The sequence below is a fragment of the Triticum dicoccoides genome, chromosome 2A (assembly GCF_002162155.2).
Source record: "Triticum dicoccoides isolate Atlit2015 ecotype Zavitan chromosome 2A, WEW_v2.0, whole genome shotgun sequence".
NCBI classification, from domain to species: Eukaryota; Viridiplantae; Streptophyta; class Magnoliopsida; order Poales; family Poaceae; genus Triticum; species Triticum dicoccoides.
In genome coordinates, this window is record NC_041382.1 from 199,136,686 (window position 1) to 199,152,588 (window position 15,903).

Here is a 15,903-nt window from a genome sequence, read left to right on the forward strand (position 1 = left end):
TGTAGGCAAGATGATCATACCCTCGAAATCACTACTATCTTTGCTATGCTAGTTTGCTCGCTCTTTTGCTATGACATTGCTACGATGCCTACCACTTGCTTTCAAGCCTCCCAAATTGCCATGTCAAACCTCTAACCCACTGTTGTCCTAGCAAACCGTTGATTGCCTATGTTACCGCTATGCTCAGCCCCTCTTATAGCGTTGCTAGTTGCAGGTGAAGATTGAAGGACGTTCCTTGTTGGAACTTTTATTTACTTGTTGGGATATCATTATATTGCCATGTTATCTTAATGCATCTATATAATTGGTAAAGGGTGGAAGGCTCGGCCTCTCGCCTAGTGTTTTGTTCCACTCTTGCCGCCCTAGTTTCTGTCATATCGGTGTTATGTTCCCGGATTTTGCGTTCCTTACGCGGTTGGGTTATAATGGGAACCCCTTGACAGTTCGCCTTGATTAAAGCTTTTCCAGCTATGCTCAACGTTGGTTTTACCATTTTCCACCTAGCCTCTTTTCCCTTGGGTTTCCGGAGCCCGAGGGTCATCTTATTTAAACCCCCCCGGGCTAGTGTTCCTCTGAGTGTTGGTCCAAACTAGAGTCCTTGCAGCGCCCCCTCGGGGAAACTCAAGGTTTGGTTTTAGTTGTATGGAGAGCTCATCTGAGTGTGCCCTGAGAACGAGATATGTGCAGCTCCTATCGGGATTTGTCGGCACATTCGGGCGGTGTTGCTGGTCTTGTTTTAACCTGTCGAAGTGTCTTGAAGAACCGAGATACCGAGTCTGATCGGAACGTCTTGGGAGGAGGTCTATTCCTTTGTTGATCGTGAGAGCTTGTCATGGGCTAAGTTGCGACTCCCCTGCAGGGATTTGAACTTTCGAAAGTCGTGCCCGCGGTTATGGGCAGATGGGAATTTGTTAATGTCCGGTTGTAGATAACTTGAACCTTAAATTAATTAAAATGAATCAACTGAGTGTGTTACCGTGATGGCCTCTTCTCGGCGGAGTCCGGGAAGTGGACACGGTGTTGGAGTAATGTTTGGGCAGGTTGTTCTCTAGTTTCTCGCTCGCACTTTGCCTCCTCTTCTCGCTCTCTTTTGCGAATAAGTTAGCCACCATATATGCTAGTCGCTTGCCGCAGCTCCATATACTTTACCTTGCCGTACCTATAAGCTTAAATAGTCTTGATCACGAGGGTGCGAGATTGTTGAGTCCCTGTGGCTCACAAATTACTATTACACCAGATGCAGGGCCTGATGTTTCCGCTCCAGGAGACGCGCTTGAGCTCAAGTGGGAGTTCAATGAAGACTCTCAATGTTACTATGTTTCCTTTCCTGATGATCAGTAGTGGTGCCCAGTTGGGGGTGATTGGGACCGTGTCGCTTGTTGGGTTATCTTTTATTTTGGTGCTGTAGTCGGGCCATGAGTGTTTGGATGTTGTAATGTTATTTATGTACTTGATTGACGTGGCGAGTGTAAGCCAACTATGTTATCTCCCCTTTATGATTTATATTACTTGGGATGTTGTGAAGATGGCCTAACTTACGACATATGCCTTCAATGCGATTATGCCTCTAAGTCATGCCTCGGCACGTGGGAGATATGGTCGCATCGAGGGTGTTACAAAAGTCAACCATCTTAGTATCTGTAGCCGATTTGAACTTCAACGCCGGATCATGTTCTGTAGTTGGCTTTTTCAAAGAGGTCATGTCTACCGGATCAACTTGCTCGTTATAGAATTTCAACTCTTCCGTGGCACAAACCGACTCAGCATAAGCCGCATCACCTTCCTCACACTCCAAATCAATCTTTCTACTTCCATGTACTGTGATAGTCCCCTTATGACCTGGCATTTTAAGCTGTAGATAAACATAACACGGCCTCACCATGAATTTAGCATAGGCCGGCCGCCCAAACAAGGCGTGGAACAGACTTTTGATCTTTACCACCTCAAATGTCAATGTTTCTGACCTTGAATCATAGTCATCTCTAAAAGCTACCTCCAAAGCTATCTTGCCAACAGGATATGCAGACTTACCAGGCACCACACCATGAAAGACCGTATTCGACGGTTTAAGATTCTTATCTGTAAACCCCATTCGGCGGAATGTATCATAACATAAAATGTTGATACTACTTCCCCCATCCATGATTACTTTGGTAAACTTGTATCGCCCAACTTGAGGGGCTACCACCAGGGCCAAGTGACCTGGATTATCAACCCGGGGTGGGTGATCCTCTCTACTCCACAGAATAGGTTGCTCAAACCAGCGTAAATACTGAGGTACTGCCGGTTCAACATAGTTTATTGCCCTTTTGTGAAGCTTCTGATCACGTTTACACAAACTAGTAGTGAAGACATGATATTGCCCGCTGTTCAGCTGTTTGGGATTGCTCTGATAACCCGACTGCTGCTGCTGCTGATTCGCCTGATGGTTGTAACCTCCCTGGTTGCCCTGGTGCCCTTGGTTGACGTGTCCGGTTTGGTTGCCTTGAAACCCTGAACCGGAACCACCACCTCCGTAACCCGGCCCGTGGAAACCTCCTCCTGAACCGCCGGGCAGGCTGTTGTCATACATATTGGAATTCTTGAAATCCCGCATGATATAACAGTCCTTCCAAAGATGTGATGTTGGCTTCTCCTTCGATCCATGCTTTGGACAGGGCTGATTTAACAAGCGCTCCAAATTGGGGCCTGAACCTCCACCCCTCTGGGGCTGCTTGCCCTTACGGCACTGCCCATTCTCCTGCGCATTGGTATTTGCAAAAAAGTCCAAGCTACTGTCAGCCATGCCCTTACCATCGTTTCCATGGCCTTCCGGATTATGCTGTTGACCCTTGGCATTGCCGTTCTTTTTCCCTTTCTCCGGTTTGTCCTCCTCCGAATCCGGGTCCTTGGTATTATCTGAATCGGCGTATTTAACCAAAGCGGCCATGAGCGTTGACATATCATTGCAGTGATGTTTGAGCCGTCCTAATTTCTGTTTGAGCGGCTTAAAACGGCAATTGCCCTCTAATGTTAAAACTGCGGTGTCTGCATTGATACGATCTGATGAGTGCAAAATCACTGAGACCCATTTAACCCAATGGGTCGTGGACTCCCCTTCCTCTTTGATGCAAGCGGCCAGATCCACGATCGACATAGGCTGCTTACAAGTATCTTTGAAATTCTGGATAAACTTGTGCTTCAATTCGACCCATGATCCGATAGAGTTAGTTGGCAAGCTCTTCAACCAAGTACGAGCTGTTCCTTCCAACATCATGGTGAAATATTTAGCACACACTGCCTCATCCACATCTAACATCTCCATTGCCATCTCATAGCTCTCCACCCACGCCTCTGGTTGCAAATCGATGGTGTAATTTGGTACCTTACGAGGTCCCTTGAAGTCCTTGGGCAATCTCACATTACACAAAGTAGGGGTGAGACATGGTACCCCTAAGGAACTGAACACCACACATGGCTCCACTGAGACCGTAGGGTGAACCGGAGTGTGTTGTCGTGCTCCGTGTCGAGCTGCCAATTCGGCCTCCCGACGTGCGCGGCCGTGGTCCACAACATCCTGCGCATTAGCGCCTCCCCCGACTGGGTTGTTTTCTCGTGGCGAATTTCGGCGACGTGCACTACTGGACACGGCCGGTTCGTCCTCCACGTGTCTGCTATAACTCCGGCTTAGACGTGGAGTGGAATGAATCCTCTCCCGGCTGTGTGAGTATGCCTGTTGTTGATTTAGTGCTGTTTGAAGGAGATGCCTGGCCCGACATGCTTCCACTGCAACTAGTGACTCGTCGTCGGTTGGGAGGGCAGCTAGGCGTGAAGCGGCGGCCACAATGTTGTCCAACAGGTTGTAATAATGCCTAGGAGGTGTTGGTACATACTGTGGCACAACGTTGTTCTAGCGAGGCGGGTCCATCGTGCGCGGTTGAACCGGCGCCCCTGTTCCCGGCGCCTCCGCCCGGTTTAGTATGGGTTGGTTACCAGCTCCTGCTCCTGGTGTGTTGAAGAGATTCTGTGGCTCATAAACCGACGGGAGGCATGATCGATACATTCTTCTCATGACTTCCTCTGAAGCATTCTGATCCAGCCTAATCCGGTAGGCATGTGCTTCCAATTCAGCCCGCTCTGTAGCCATCCTAGCATTCTCTGTCGCCAGGTCCGCTTTAGCCTGGGCTATCTGATCTTTCACTTTTGCAATCTCCGCATTGTGCTGATCCATGGCTGCTGCATCTACCTCTGCGGCCATCAATGTTGCCAAAGCATCGAACAAATCAGGGATGACTTGGGCTGGAGGCGGCGCTGAGCTTCCTGCCCATGCTGGTGTGGTCGTTGTTGAACCAGAGAGCATTGCTGCGGCGGTAGATGAATGAGGCGCTGATTGTGTGCCGGCCATGAAGATGGCGGCCCGATTTGGTAGATCAGGGGAATCCGGAATACTGTTGCCCTCGGATCGTCCATCAATCCGGCCGTCCTGCAACTGGTAAAGTGATTCGGTCTCTCCAGAAGACTCGTCATCAAAACAGACCACGGTCTCTCCATCGGACATCGGCCCGTCCTTGTACCTCGATCCATGGATGACCCTCATGAAAACATGCCTTGCCTCAGGCTGAACCGGTGAAGAACTTGCACGCCGAGCCGTTTCGATGATGTCGGTGCAGATGTCCGGCTCAGGGGCCAGTTCGCCGATCTTGCCGATGAAGACATGAATCCCACCAAAGGGGACCCGGTACCCGTATTCGATTGAATCGGCCTCGGGACCCCATCCTATGTTTTCGATGTAGAGCTTGCCGTGACGACTCTTCGTCATCCGGCCCACAGCGTATCCCTTAATTCCATCTAAGCTGCCCTTCAAGAACTCAAAACCATCATGCGATAGCCCCACGGTGGGCGCCAACTGTCGTGGGTTTGTCACGGCAGATGTCCTTGTGAAAGGACTTAGTCGTGGAGCCATCGCTACGGGTTAGCTTAAAGGGGTTAAACCGGACAAGGGGACACGAGGAATTTTATACTAGTTTGGCCCCTTCGATGAAGGTAAAAGCCTACGTCTAGTTGTGATTGGTATTGCTAGGGTTTCGAAGGCCAGGGAGCGAATCCGCTTTGTCTGGCTTCTCGAGTTGTTGTCTGTCCCTAAACCGCTGCCGGGTCGTCCCTTTATATACATAGGTTGACGCCCGCCGGTTTACAGAGTCCCGAAGCCGAATCATAAACGTATCCATTCCGGTCTCTATCCTTCCTATCCTTTGGGCCTTGGGCCTCCATGAAGCGCCATCATCCTTGCATCTTTATGGGCTTCTAATCTTCAAGGAGTCAACCCGGCTACATAAGGCCGGTTTACCTCCAATAGTAATATCCCCAACACACACTGAGCATGCATTCACCTGGCTCAACACCAACGGTCATACTCAAGCTTGGGCGCCGAGCTGCTCGACATTAGCCATGGCTCTACACACGATGCGACAACGTGACTCGGTGCCTTGCTCATGTATATCATCCATCACAACGACAATCTATAAAACAGCCTAGCTAGAGAGGGTATTATGGTACCTATATATGTATCGTGAGCGACCGATAGTACTGCCACTAAACACGAGTGTGTGTTTGATCGATTTGTCCATTATTCGTAAGTTATGCATGGTTGTGTGGTATCTAATGGTGGTCGTCAAAGGCTAGCTGGCGACAAGAGCGGTTGCATGGACGTCTGGTTGTCAATACGTGTCGCATACACTTCAAAGGCTCGTCATCCACGAGTTCACATTTTCCCACCACGCCAGCGTCTGACCGCCATGGCCTACCGAAACCTCTTCCATCGCTAGCGCGTGCTTCCCTCCTGAGACGGTTGAGGGACTCCTGGACTAAGGGGTCCTCGGGCGTCCGGCCTGTTAGCGATGGGCCGGACTGATGGGCTGTGAAGGTGCGAAGACCAAAGACTGTACCCATGTCCGGATGGGACTCTCCTTGGCATGGAAGGCAAGCTTGGCGACCGGATATGTAGATTCCCTTCTTTGTAACCGACCTTGTGTAACCCTAGATCCTTCCGGTGTCTATATAAACCGGAGGACTTAGTTCGGATAGGGCACACTCATTATCATAGCCATACAAGATAGACCTCTAGGGTTTAGCCATTATGATCTCAAGGTAGATCAACTCTTGTAATACTCCTATTCATCAATATCAGTCAAGCAGGACGTAGGGTATTTCCTCCATAGGGAGGGCCCAAAACGAGGTAAACATCGTGTCCCTTATCTCCTGTTACCATTGACCTTAGACGCACAGTTCGGGACCCCCTACCCGAGATCCGCCGGTTTTGACACCGACATTGATTCTTTCATTGAGAGTTCCTCTGTGCTGTCGCTAAAAGGTTTGATGGCGCTTCAATCATCAATAATGACGCCGTCCAAGGAGAAACTTTCCTCCCCGGACAGATCTTCGTGTTCGACAGCTTCGCTTTGCGAGCCAACTCGTTTGGCCATCTGGAGAAGATCGAAGGCTACGCCCCTAGCAATCAGGTCAGATTTGGGAGCTTGAACTACGTTGCGGACATCTGTGAAGACTTGATGTTCTCCCAATTCGAGACCGCGGCAGCCGCTCCTGGTCAGCCCGATGATCATGACCTAAATCTGTCATCTGGCTACATGCAGGAGATTGCTCCTGTAACCGCTCTGGCCCTAGATCCGGAGCAAGCTGTGCCATCCAAGGACGGGAGGATCAACCCCACCACGGAGGCCACAGATTCCACGGTGTCAGAGCCGCACATGCACTTAGCCTGTCATGACGTTTTTGTCAGCAGAACTCCGGACTCGTCTCCGGACGTAAGTAGCGAACCATGTAAGCCCATGGACGCCGAGCTTGATCGTTTATCGATCTTCGAATTCAGCACCGCAGACATCTTCTAGCACTCACCCTTGGGCGATGTGCTAAATTCCTTAAAGAACCTGTCCTTGTTGGAGGACTCATAGCCGAACTATATCTGGCTCGAACCAGGGGCTGACGGTGGAGAATTTTGCTTCCCACCCACCACCCACTTCATAGCCACGGTCGAGGATTTGACCGATACACTTGATTACGACTCCGAGAACATTGACGGTATGGATGATGATGCCGAAGACAATGAAGACCCCGTTGATACAACTAATGTACAAGATGAACGGGAAGATGGGCAGGTTAGCCCTGGTAAACAAGCCACACACCAAGATTCGGAGGACAACAATTACCTTCCGCTCTCTGTGGATGAGGTGAGCCTCGGCACCGAGGATTTCATCGTGCCTGAGGAACCTCTTGAGCAGGAGCGCTTCAAGAACCAACTAATAGCCACTGCAAGGATCTTGGAAAAGAAGCAGCAGCAGCTCAATGATAGATGGACCGAAGTCCTAGCCGCCGAAGAATATGGCCTTAGTGGCCCAACCAAAAGCTACCCGAAGCGTAGATTGCTACCCCAGGGCGACGACAAGGCGCTCAAGCCCATGCCATCATTGCACAAAGCGGCAGGTCGACCACAACTTGGTCTGGGTAAAGCGGCAACTCAAGCCGAACACCAGACCGCCCCAACTCGCCATAAAGGCAAGAACAAAACAGCTCATGGTTGTGCATACGACCTTCAACAGGACTTGGGTAGTAGAGAAGGACACTCAAGAGAGATCTACGGATTCCGAGGACATACCTCGACACGCAATGATGGCCACCTATTCGGACATGAGAAACCTAGCCACGCCCGGGCCGAAAACCACAAATGGACTCCATCAGAGGTACGTCGCAGTGTGGCCCAACATAGAAGCGCCGCACACCCTCTTTGCTTCACAGACGAGGTAATGGAGCAGGAATTCCCAAACGCGTTCAAACCTATAAATATCGAATCATACGATGGAACAACGGATCCCACGGTATGGATCGAGGACTTACTCCTTCATATCCACATGGCCAGTGGAGACGACCTTCATGCCATCAAATACCTACCACTAAAACTCAAAGGACCAGCTCAGTATTGGTTAAACAGTTGGGCGGAAAATTCTATTGGTGGCTGGGAAGATTTGGAGGACGCCTTTCGCGACAACTTCCAAGGAACATATGTCCGGCCACCGGACGCCAATGACTTAAGTCACATTGTCCAGCAGCCCAGAGAGTCATCCAGGAAGCAATGGACTAGGTTCTTAGTTAAAAAGAACCAAATCATTGACTGTCCGGATGTAGAAGCCCTTGCGGCCTTTAAACACAGCGTCCGGGATGAATGCCTTGCACGCCACCTCGGTTAGGAATGACCTAGATCCATGACAACCCTTACCGCTCTAATGACCCGCTTTTGCGCGGGATAAGGCAGCTGGCTCGCTCGCAGAAGCAATAGCGCTTTTGCGACTCAGGAACTTCCAAAATCTGAGACGGCAATGGCAAGCCACGACGAAGCAAACACAATAATCGCAATGATAATGAAAGATCACGCGACATAGTGGTCAATGCAGGATTCAGCAATCCCAAGCCCGGTCAACGGAAAAAGCCATTCAAGGCGAACAGAGACGGACCATCCAACCAAGACAGGATACTGGACCGACCCTGCTAGATTCGTGGCCACCCCAATAAACCAGCTAATCATACCAACAGAAGCTGTTCGGTCCTCTAGCAAGCCGGCAAGCTCAACGCCGAACACAAGGGAAGGGGGCCGCCAAGCAATAGGGATGACGGAGTGGTTCACCAGCCAAATACCGGGGGTCAGAAGCAATTTCCCCCCGAAGATCGATCAAATCCGGTGCAGAAATAGCAGTTTGGCTTCCGTTGCCCATCTCATATACCCGCTAAAACTATACCGCACATACATAACTACGCACTTAAGATACCATGGGCATTGGCGGAAGCATAATACGGACAATTCCGCAAGCACTTCGGTAACATTTTTATCTACTTTCCTTTTTTCTTTCTTCATTATCTCTGAAAAACATGTGGCGCAAAGGAGAAACATCTAAGACCGTCTCCATCGGAGTTCGGATCCGTACACTCACCTACAGGGCTACTTCCTTCAAGGATTCCCCTCGCCGAGGACAAGCAACGCAGACATGCGACAGGAGGTCCAAAATAACTTTTTGTAGACCACACTCTTTTTCGAGTCTGTAACATGCCTTTTTTCCTCTACCTTCGACCCAGGGCATATCAAATAGACAGGGTCGTGGCCTTTATATATATTAAGTAATCTTTGGTATATCGCTCAGGTCCCAGTTCACATTACCCGAATTAATCATCTGCGTCTTTCCGCAAATGAACGCGCCCCCTATGGTTGTTTCACAGATATACCTCGGGCTTAACTTGCCAGGGGCTTGGTACGGGAACAAATGAGTTGCCAACAAAGTCCGAACAACTTTTAAAGTGTACTTCGGAGTCGCGAGTTTGGCCTTATATGCATTAGCTCTGAATCATGTCTTGGGTCAATAGTTGGGTTGCCCAGCTCTTGTACTTGCTATCCTACGTCCCGCTCAATCGGCTAGGGTAGTAAAGGGAGAACTTCTACGATTGTGCTTCCGGTTCACCTGGCGAGAGCAGGTCAACCACTCAATGATTTATCGGAATCTCTAGTGATTCCTCTGTGTCACACGAAGGACCTCTTTTCGGTCAAATATGTAAACGCATCGTATGAATAAGCCGCGTACATACCAGGGGCTATGTCGTAGACCCACTATAAAACTCCTATGGCTAAGTGAAAGTGTTAACGCCCTATAGTCTGGTTGCCTGGTTCGCTGCTTTGACACCTCCTTCACGGAGCAAGACGTTGAGTCAAGAGTGATCAAATGCTTTTCCAAACACCCCCGTACTTCCTACGAGGGGGTTGAAGCTGACGACTGGAAAACTTTCAGATTATACTAAAATGGCCACACAGGAGGAATACAAACTTTCGAGCACATAAAAATAGATTAACTATAAAATTGTCTCATACAATTCTCATACACCTCACTCGAACATTATGTCTTTCGAGCATTGACCCTCTATCAAGCGGGCGGCCACTAGGACGTCTTCAAAATAATGCTCCGGTTCATGGCAGTCCTTGCCCCTTGGGTGGACTCCTCACCGCAACATCGATGGCCTTCATCTTCCCCCAGAATGTCTTGACTCAGGCAAAGGCCATCCGTGCACCCTCGATGCACACCGACCACTTCACAGCGTCGATACGTTGAACCGAGCCAACAAGCCGTTGCACCAAGCCGAAGTAACTATTCGGAACAGGCTCAGTTGGCCATAACCAGATTATGACGTTCTTCATGGCAGCGCCAGATATCCTATGAAGCTCGGCCCACTGGCACATCTGCTCATTTAGCAACAGGGGGCGCTTCGACACGCCGAATTGTGACCAGAAAAGCTTCTCTATTGCATACCCCTCTTGCGCCTGATAAAACTGCGCCGCATCGGAAGAACTCTTCGGCAAGTCTAAAAACTCGTCCGGAGAACTCCACAATTGGTTAAGCTGAGCATAGTTTGGATCGCCGAACTTAGTCTGTAGCAAAAATGGCTCACCAGCCACAATATCCCTAGCTTGCCGGATCTCCTCATGGGCGGCTCTGGATTCAGACCGCGCTTCTCTCGCCTCTCGTAAGGTCTTGTCAATTTCAGCCGTTTGGGCTTCATTCTCCTTCTCAAGGAGTTCACAGTGGCTAGCAGCATTTTTTAGTTTGAGCGCCATCATGGATATCTTCTCCTCGTCTTGTCGCCGAGCAGCTCGTTCGGCTTTTAACTCAGCCGGTGCCTTTTCGGTAGCCGCATTACTACACCGGGCCTGCTCTGCCCGAAGAATTTCAACGACGGTAGCACCATCTACAACCATGCATATTACAGTATATAACTTTCAGCATCATGCTTATATCACAACAATGTATGTGAATGGAATGCCCCGAATACATACCTTGCGATTCGTCGAGACGCATATGGATTAACGCAATGTCATCCCCGGCCACATCAAGCTTCCATTGCAGCTCGGCAATATCCATAGTATGGGAAGTAGCCTGGGGGAAGCAACCTGTGTTCAAGTTAGTCCTTGAATATTTCTTCTTGATCCTCCGTTCGCCTCCCATGGGAAGCCAACCCAAGTCTCACGGGATACTATCTATACACAGGTGTATTTTGCGAATAAAACACAATTGCACATATTACAGTACAAACCTCGAAGCCTCTTAGTAGGCTCGCAAAGGCCTCATCTAATCCGCTCTTCATGGACAGGACCTTTTCAACCATCGTGCCCATCAAGGTATGATGTTCCTCTGAGACGGACGCCTGCCGCAGCATGTTCATCAAGATATCCGGCATCTCTGGGTCTCCGGAGGCTGCCGTAGGAGTACGCCCACCCTTTGAAGGGATCCGTTCATTTGTATCCGGCTGTATACTGGATTTTCCGAGGCCCAAATTGTTGTTCCCCTTACCCTGGGCCATGGAAGTATCACCTTCGGGTAATGTCTTCATCATCCCTTGCACCACTTGTTGGTCGGGGGAGACCCTCCGTGATGACACCTCGAAGTCATCCGCCCTATTTGACGGAGAGGCCGGTGGGGGCGTCTCGCTTTCCATCATCTCTGGGAGAAGGTCCCCCGAGAAAGAAAATTGTTGAGGAAGACTGTGTGCTGAGCTGCAAAGAATATATATCCCAGGCATTATAAGAAAAGAACGGGACATGTTTAAAATAGCCTTGTACACTTACTATTTGGCCCGAGGCTTGTCCTCGTCATGAGATTGCGCTTCGACGTCCTCCTAGCCCGAGTCACCCACCTGAGGCATCTTGCCTCTCTTAGGAGCCTGCTTCTCCCAATCTTCGGAGGCGACCCTTTTCTTCCTAAGAGGGAATGAGACAGTGCCCCCCCTTCACTTTTGTCTTCGGATGAAGGGATTTTGATTCCTCTGGACACAAAGTCTGATGTACCCTTGGAATAGGAGCCATCTTTTGTCCTCTCACTCTCCGCCTCGCCCTCTTTCACAGGCATCTAGTATGGTACCAGGGCCAGCATCCTTGTTAGAATAGGATTCGTTGGGCCCTCGGGTAGAGGGACAGAACACATAATTAGTTCTGCCTTCTTTATCCAACCCTGGAAGAGGATAGCTTGCTTAGTACCATATTACGATATGCATAATTACAGAGTGTTCGGGAGCCAAGTCCTTACCGGGGTATCCGAACGGGTGCAGTTAAGGCCAGCGTCCTCGGTAGTGTCTGGCCAATGTTTCCGCTTGCCGAAAAATAACATCCACATCCCATCGTGTGTGGTGTTGAAGAAGTGTTGGAGGATTTGTGGTCCTTCTGGATTAAACTCCCACATGCGGCGAGACCTGCGCTGGCATGGCAGGATTCGTCGAACTAACATCACTTGGATTGCATTGACAAGATCGATGTCTCTCTCGAGGAGGGTTCGGATGCGGCTCTGTAAAGTATACACCTCATCAACTGATCCCCAGTGCAGCCCCTTGTTAACCCATGATGCAAGCTGTAACGGTGGGCCAGGACGGAATGTGGGTGCAGCAACCCACTTGGTGCTGCGGGGCTCCGTAATGTAAAACCACTCCCGCTGCCAGTGATTGGAAGTTTCGGTAAAAGAACCTTTTGGCCAATGAGTGCTTGTGAGTTGGCTGGTCATAGCACCGCCGCACTCCACCTGTTCCCCGTCGACTACCTTCGGCTTCACACTGATGGTCTCGAGCCATAAGCCGAAGTGTGGGGGGATTCGGAGGACGGCCTCGCATGTAATGATAAATGCCGAGGCGTGGAGGATAGGGTCCGGTGCTAGGTCATGAAATTCTAGTCCGTAATAAAACATTAGCCCCCTGACAAAGGGGTGAAGAGCGAACCCTAGCCACCAGAGGAAGTGGGAGATGAATACGACCCTCTCGCCAGATCTGGGGGTCGGAATAACCTGTCCTTGAGCAGGAAGCCTATGGTGGACCTCCGCGGTCAAATATCTGGCTGCCCGAAGCTTTGTGATATCCTCCTCTATAACGGAGGAAGCCACCCATCAGCCTTGAGAGCTGGGTCTGGACATGATGGGGAGGCTTGAAACAATGAAGTCGAACCTTGGGTGTTAGAGCTCGAGGTTGGGAAGGCTGAGGAGAGGTTTGGCATAAAAGGATGGCCCTTGGTTCCTTTATAAAGGCCGCGGGTATTGAACGCCTCCTCCTAAGCCTAAGAACCTGCCTATTCCTAAGGAATCTTTCCCGCGGTACGGTTGGGTTACCCATCCTCGTATTGATGAAAATCCCGCAATTAGGGGACACGATCTCTGCTTCGACAAGACATGCCAAGGAAAACCATGCCCCGAAACGTGGAACGGCGGGACGGGAAACAGTTCGAAATAATGACCGAGAAGCGTGACATCATATTACTTGAGTTGTCAGCAGATTGGGTTCGTGGAATACTATACTCTCTACGACTGTGTGTTGCAGATCCGGACACGTTTGTTTCATCCGAAGATTGTTTTGGAGTTCGGAAGGAGGAACTCGCCTTGCAATGCCGAAGACAGAATTACGCGCCGGATATCTTGTCATTGAAGCCAGGTTCAGGGGCTACTGAGGGAGTCCTGGACTAAGGGGTCCTCGGGCGTCCGGCCAATTAGCCATGGGCCGGACTGATGGGCTATGAAGATGCGAAGACCGAAGACTGTACCCGTATCCGGATGGGACTCTCCTTGGCGTGGAAGGCAAGCTTGGTGACCGGATATGTAGATTCCATTCTTTGTAACCGACCTTGTGTAACCCTAGATCCTTCCGGTGTCTATATAAACCGGAGGACTTAGTTCGGATAGGGCAGACTCATTATCATAGCCATACAAGCTAGACCTCTAGGGTTTAGCCATTACGATCTCGAGGTAGATCAACTCTTGTAACACTCCTATTCATCAATATCAATCAAGCAGGACGTAGGGTATTACCTCCATAGAGAGGGACCGAACCTGGGTAAACATCATGCCCCTTGTCTCCTGTTACCATCGACCTAAGACGCATAGTTCGGGACCCCCTACCCGAGATCCGCTGGTTTTGACACCGACAACGGTCACTGTCTCTCCAGAACGCCAATGCCGCATTCACGAGACTTAACTACAGGTGCAGTTGGTGTGTCACTGACATGCAGGCCAGATGCCTGTTGGGCCCACATGTCAGCGACCCAACTACACCTGCAGTTACATCACTGAAGCAGCGTCCGCATTCACGCCCGACGCGACCTCTCATTGATCGATGCTTGCTTCCTGGAGATCTCTGTCTTGAGTGGGTTGTCCGCCGACAACTCTTTGCCTAGTGCTCCAGGATTCATCAATGAACTGACAAACAAAAAGCAATCGAAAGGAAACCACAATCGCACTAAAAACGGGAAAAGAATAGGCTGTGAGAATCAGTCGGTGCTTCGCAAAAAGAAGATTCTTGGAATGAAAATATAGTAGCATCACTTTCGCCCACCTTTCCTTGATCGGTATAGAAGAAAAGTGGCTGAAGTGAGTAGCCTAGAGTGAGGTTTTCTTCAAGAAAGGGGAGAAAGGGCTTCAACGAGCGTTCCAGTGAAATGATGGTTGCTTCGTCCAGTCCAACTTTGAGGCCACTTTGTGATATGACGGGTCATGACGGTCACACCAGGGTGACCGATGAGTCTTGACTGTAGCACCTCGCTGTGATTTGGTGGATGGCACGCGGGCCCGGAAGCTTTGATGTCCCGCATGTAGATAGAGCGGCTAGTCATATACTTAATATTGTGCACCGCAACCAAGGTGGAGAGGAAAACAAGAGAACTATGTATTTATCTATGGTGTAGATTCACTCATTTTGCAACATATGTACTCATTTAGGGTGTAGTCACTTGTTGAATCTCTAGAAAGGAAAATACTCCTTTCCGGTTTACAGGGCTATACTAGCAAGTACTACAATAGTGGGCTTATAGCCTACTTACATATCAATTTTGTCTCATGCAAGAGCCTGGCTATATGCGTGCTCCAAGGCTCTGCACCACGCCCCACCCCTACACAAAGACTGCCAAGCGAGCATTTGGCTCTTCGCCTCTTCGAGAAGACGAACAATGATGTTACTATTTCTACAGTATCGAATCAACTACTGCATGTTCGTCCACCGCGTGCGGGAGGGAAAGGTTGTTTTAGTAAGCAAAATCATGTCCTCGTCTGCGAGCCACCGTGCGCATGGGCGCGGGAGAAGGCGTGTAGTAGTAAAATCAAGCTTCTCCTCATTGTACGAGTTGACGTGACACATCATAGCACTGGCCCCACATGCTTGCCTCTAAACTTGGCTAAAAGACCCATAGTGTACAATATATTTGCTGCAACCTCTAACATTTACCCCACCACAAATTAAAGTATATGTTCCTGTCTTGACCAGATGAGCGTGCAAACTACAATCACGAGGATGACAGGTAGGGCCAGAAGATTATTTTAATCAAAAAATTCTTCGAGACAGCCTCATAGCATGGAGCCGACCCCAACAATTTTAAGATTACAGGCATGATACATGCTATCCTAGACTATTCTACACATGAAACTACCACATGAGCATTCGGGGTGCGCTTGGCTCTTTGCCTCTTCGGGAAGTCGCACAATGATGGTACTACTGCAGTGGAGTACTACAGTATGCTTCTGGCCATCTGATACCGAATGAACTGCTGCATGTCCATCGCGTGCGGGAGGGAGAGCGTGTAGTGAAACCTTCTCCTAGTCCTGCAAGCCACCACGCTCATGGGCGAGGGAGAGGGTCTTGTAATCAAACTTCTCCTTGTTGTACGAGTTGACACGACACATCAAAGTAGTGCACTCGATATATTTAAATAATTTGTGTTTACCGATGCATTAATTACAAAGCATGCATGCATTCCCTGACTTTCCTTTTGAGTACTTGCATGTGTTGATTTAATGCACCTTGAAGTAGTGTGAATATGTGATGGTAAAGCTTTGTAATGCCCCAGCCCTAAAGTGAGAG